The sequence below is a fragment of the Schistocerca gregaria genome, chromosome 7 (genome assembly GCF_023897955.1).
Source record: "Schistocerca gregaria isolate iqSchGreg1 chromosome 7, iqSchGreg1.2, whole genome shotgun sequence".
In the NCBI taxonomy this organism is placed as follows: Eukaryota; Metazoa; Arthropoda; class Insecta; order Orthoptera; family Acrididae; genus Schistocerca; species Schistocerca gregaria.
Genome location: NC_064926.1, coordinates 568,248,320 through 568,254,319, shown reverse-complemented (window position 1 = coordinate 568,254,319; position 6,000 = coordinate 568,248,320).

Below are 6,000 nucleotides of genomic sequence, written 5' to 3'. Positions count from 1 at the left end.
GTGTGCGTAGTTCAGCGACAGTTGCACTGGAAGGCGGCTAGCTATGGTAATTTGTATTATGCATTTGTGCATGGGGATGGCCCACTTATGGAAAGGCGAGATATCATGTTCTCAAGTTTTACCACAAGTACGATGTTCTACTGCGAAATGTCTTATTAGTAGCATCTTTGGAACCTTGAGTCCAACCATGACAGCTCTAATGCATTTGTAAATAAACGTCGTACAAACAGCAACATAGAGGTGCATATTACCATCAAAGACTGTATAACAATATTATAAATACAAACTCATTTATCATGTCGCATATATTAGAAACGTAATTGAAATCAATGTATGAAACAATGTTAAGAACCCAAAACTGTAGCTCACAGTATCTATATATTCCGTTAGGTTTTATAAATAAATTTGGTAGTTACAGTTTCAAGTTGATCGTTGAAATAATAATTCCATTAACGATCTTGATCACTTTAGTTAATTGAATAATTTTAATTAAATGAAAGAAACTTTAATAAAATTTGAGATTAAGTTGAGAAACTTGGGATGCTTTGAGGCACTGTAGAAATTCTGGATTGATACATAACTATTGTTCCAGATTTAAATAAAATATTGTAGTACGAGAAAAATAGCTATTGCGAAAGTGATGTGAGCCGCTTTAATTTTATAAGCTATCCAACCGAAAGTTGAAATTCTGTTGCTCTGCGATAATGCTCCTTATATTAGAAAAAGGAGCTGTGTTTTGTTATCAAAGAGACAATAATTTATATTACAATTACGTTTAGCGATGGAGTGAAGTTATAATAGTGCCAAATAAAGAAATATTTAATTGCGAATTTGGGAATTTTTCAGATTTATAAATAAATGTTTTTTCGTAATAAATGAAAAACACTAAACTTCTAAGGTCTTCTTTAAGAAATCAGTGGAAGGTACGATGAGCTTACGCGTTAGGAGAGTGCTACGAAATTCGACTATAACGGGCTGTGGCAGCAGATGACCTACGCAAGTGCCTTTGGTAACGGCACGACATCGCGTGCACCGCCTCTCGTGTGATCATCAGCACATCGATCGGACCTAAACGACTGGAAAACCGTGGTTTGGTCATATTAGTCACAATTTCAGTTGGTAGTAGCCGGTGGTAGGGTTCGAATGCGGCGCACGCCCCACGATGCCGTTGACCCGTGTTGTTGACCAGGCACAGTACCAGGTGTTGTTGGCTCCATAATGGTGTGCGCTGTGTTTACACGGAGTGGACTGCGTTCTCTAGTCCAACAGAACACACCAGTGATTGGAACTGCCTATGTTCGGCTACTTGGAGACGCATTTCCAGCCATTCATGGATTTCATGTTCCCACACACTGGAGCACCACGTCACTAGGCCACAACTGTTCGCGATTGGTTTGAAGAACATTCTGGACAGCTAGAGCCAGTGATTTAGCTATCCAATAGCGCGATATACAATTCATCGAACAATTATGAGAGATCGAGAGGTCAGTTCATGCACGAAATCCTCCACCAACATCACTTTTCCAGCTACTCACGGCTACACAGGTATCATGGCTCAGTATTTCTGCAGAGGACTCCCAACGACTCGTTGAGTCCATGACGCTTCCAGCTGTGGCACTGCGCCGGGCGAAAGGAGGTCCGACACGATATTAGAAGGTATCCCACGACTTCTGTCACCTCAGTGTCCGTTACATTTGTTTATGTTGATGGCAATTGCCACTCCCTGCACCAACCGTCCATCTTCTGCTGGTTTCCCTTCACTGCGTAACAGTTTTCCATCGACTTCTCTACATACAACAGCATCATTCACGTAAAGCCTCATGGAACTTTCGACGTTATATTTGATGTCAGCGATGTGTAAAATGAGCTCCGTGGAGTGCCGGGGCTACACGTGGCTTCTGCAAGAGATATGACACAATAATATGAACTTAACGGACAAAGCATGTCAATTCTTGCCACACAATGTGAAGAACACTTCTTTTAAATGTCATATACTGGGGATAGGCAAAATAATGTGAACACTTGAACTTTCTTGGGAATGGTTTACTAATAATATGGGTTTGATCTCCCATTTTCTCGTAATACAGCTCCGATATTCTTGGAATACTGGCATATAATGATTGTATAGTCTCCAGTGGAATATTATTCCACTCTTAGATCAGAACCTCTTCTAACTCATATTTTGACGAGTGAGGCGAAAATCTGCTCCGCAGACTGCGCTCCAATACCACCCACGAGGGCTCGATAATGTTCAAGTTCGGGTAGTGTGGTGGCCTGGGAAGACGCTGCAGTTCAGTTGCACTGCCTGGCTCTGTGAGTGGGTGCATTACCGTCCTGAAATACGGCATGATTGTTGGCGAACACCATTTGAATCATGGGGTGGACCTGATCACCTAAAATGTCCACATAATCGTGGGCTGTAACACGGCATATGAGAGTAATGATGGGACCAGCACGATACCAACATCATCACACTTCCACCTCCACGCTTAACCGCTGGAATCAAGCAATCAGGATTGTAGGCTTTCTTTGGCGTACTCGAGACGTAAACTCGGCCCGATGTTGGAAATAACGAAAATGTTGTCTCGTCGTATCATATGACGTGTTTCCATTGATCAGCTGTCCAGGATTTATGTTTCTGACACTATGTTTTACGCTTCTTTGCCTTGATTTGTCACTAGTCGTTTCAGTTTAACAGCTCGTGCATGAATATTCGGTTTATGGAGTTCTCGGCGGACATTGTCGATAGATACGGGGTCTGAAAGATGGCTATTGAGCTCTGCAGTCACCTTAGCTGCCGTAGTTTTGTCTTGTTTTGACACAATCCGTGTTAGCGTGCGACCATTCGTGCCATTTAGTTTTGATTTGCGACCACTATTACGTTTTCATGATGATATCTTTCCCTGGTTCGTGTAGGCTGTCATGACTGTTGAAATAGTTGTTCTTGAAACACACAATAAGCTACCTGTGTTGGTTTCTGATCCTCCAGCTAATCGGGCCCTCACAATGTGCCCTCTTTGTAACTCCCCACGTCGACCTCGGGCTCTAAATGCCAATACGAAGAGAGCACTACTCGTAAACAACCTGCACTGATGCCTAGTCGGTACTGGACACGGACAGCCCTGCGTGACACGTGTCTTACCTGCGTTGTTTGACCGTCAGACACAACCATCCCATTACTACCAGTCTTCACATTATTTCGCCTATCCCATGTAAATGTAGTTGTCATCTAAGTTACATGTTCTGTCAGCGTGTAAAGGCTGAAAATGAGGTGACAAGTAGCACAAAAGTTTGCAGTAATGCTACGATAAAGGCTACAAAATATGTTAAATTCTGTGAATATGTATGTGGCGACTCTATACTCGTAACTACACAGTGGGCGTGTTGACACTTTCTCTCTCTCTCTCTCTCTCTCTCTATCCTCTCTCTCTCTCTCTCTCTCTCTCTCTCTCTCTCTCATTCTCCCCTCTCTTCCCTCTCTCGCTGCACATTCTCTCATCTACACACGCCGCAAACATTCCACTACGCGCCACCTCAGTCTCATCACAAACCGCCTCAAAACATTCTGTAGCTTCGATATTAGAAGTTCCACCGCCCGGGGCTACATAAACCCACATCACGCAGCACAGAGTACAATTCCTACTAGAGTTTGGGACTGCAACGCACAGTCCAGTTCGGCACGGCAAATCCACGCAACACTCTCGGCTTGCAGTAAATTCGATTCATGTTTGTTATTTATTACAGTTGTAGAATTCAGTACGTTGTTACGATATTGTTCTATGTTTCTCATATTTCAAAATTAAGGTGAAGATTTTAAAAGATAGAATGGAGGCTCGAAGGTGTTCCAATAAAATTTTGCATCAAAAGCTCGTAGGAGTTCGCTTGGAAGATGCGGCATCAGCTTCAAAGATTTCCGATCAATACTGTGATATTCCAGAAGGTGTAACGTCTTCAGAGTTCAAGCTTTCGAGCAAGAAGGCATGTAACTCGCTAAAGCTGAAAAAAAACCGAATGTACGACGAATCTTACATCAACCTCGGTTTTGTTACCTTTAACTGCTCACCTTACTGAATGTCATACAGTGAGCTACTTGCGAATAGTTCCGTGGTACCTACTAAGATGCGCCAACATAAAGACAAGGGCAAGCTACTTTTTTAAAATAAGAAATTACAACTCTTAAGAAGTCGAAAACCAATGTATGCGAAACAAACTGCGAGTGAAAACCCGCGGGGTCATCGTACAAAATATTTGATCGTCCATAGCACTGTACAAGTTGGCGAAACGCACGCTATCACTGAGAATTTAATAAAATAACAAATGACAGGAGCCTGGCGCTCATCTAAAATAAAGCACAGAAGTGGCCCATCGGGACCATCCGACCGCCGTGTCATCCTGAGTGAGGATGCGGATGGAGACATAACACAATAAATGTCCGATAAAAATGTACAAAACAACTTTCTACACTGGTGTTTTCGAATGACACTGTTTAGCCTCGAATTAACAACTTCATATGCTTTATCAAAGAAGAACTAGCTAGTCGCTATCAGCGCAACAAATTCCTCTTTCAAATTGAAGAGACGCTTGATATTTCTGGACTGGCTATCTTGCTGATAATTGTAAGATATCCATATAAACAGTGACTCTAAGAAGACTTTCTTCTATGTGCATCGCTGTCAACTAACACTACTGGATAAGACGTTTTTAACGTGATTAACATTTTCCATGATAACCGTCTCAATTGGAAGGATTTTGTCAATATTTGCACAAGTGGGGCCAAGGCAATGACTGGTGAAACACCAGGAGTGGTACGTGTAATAAAAAGTGAAGCGTCCAGATGTAGTCCCAGACAACCACCCGTGATAAAGACGCCGCCAGATCAAAAACTGGTTGTCGATGAAGCAGTAAAAAAAATTCATGTGTTACATCACGCCATTTTCAGTGTTACACTCCTGGAAATTGAAATAAGAACACCGTGAATTCATTGTCCCAGGAAGGGGAAACTTTATTGACACATTCCTGGGGACAGATACATCACATGATCACACTGACAGAACCACAGGCACATAGACACAGGCCACAGAGCATGCACAATGTCGGCACTAGTACAGTGTATATCCATCTTTCGCAGCAATGCAGGCTGCTATTCTCCCATGGAGACGATCGTAGAGATGCTGGATGTAGTCCTGTGGAACGGCTTGCCATGCCATTTCCACCTGGCGCCTCAGTTGGACCAGCGTTCGTGCTGGACGTGCAGACCGCGTGAGACGACGCTTCATCCAATCCCAAACATGCTCAATGGGTGACAGATCCGGAGATCTTGCTGGCCAGGGTAGTTGACTTACACCTTCTAGAGCACGTTGGGTGGCACGGGATACATGCGGATGTGCATTGTCCTGTTGGAACAGCAAGTTCCCTTGCCGGTCTAGGAATTGTAGAACGATGGGTTCGATAACGGTTTGGATGTACCGTGCACTATTCAGTGTCCCCTCGACGATCACCAGAGGTGTACGGCCAGTGTAGGAGATCGCTCCCCACACCATGATGCCGGGTGTTGGCCCTCTGTGCCTCGGTCGTATGCAGTCCTGATTGTGGCGCTCACCTGCACGGCGCCAAACACGCATACGACCATCATTGGCACCAAGGCAGAAGCGACTCTCATCGCTGAAGACGACACGTCTCCATTCGTCCCTCCATTCACGCCTGTCGCGACACCACTGGAGGCGGGCTGCACGATGTTGGGGCGTGAGCGGAAGACGGCCTAACGGTGTGCGGGACCGTAGCCCAGCTTCATGGAGACGGTTGCGAATGGTCCTCGCCGATACCCCAGGAGCAACAGTGTCCCTAATTTGCTGGGAAGTGGCGGTGCGGTCCCCTACGGCACTTCGTAGGATCCTACAGTCTTGGCGTGCATCCGTGCGTCGCTGCGGTCCGGTCCCAGGTCGACGGGCACGTGCACCTTCCGCCGACCACTGGCGACAACATCGATGTACTGTGGAGACC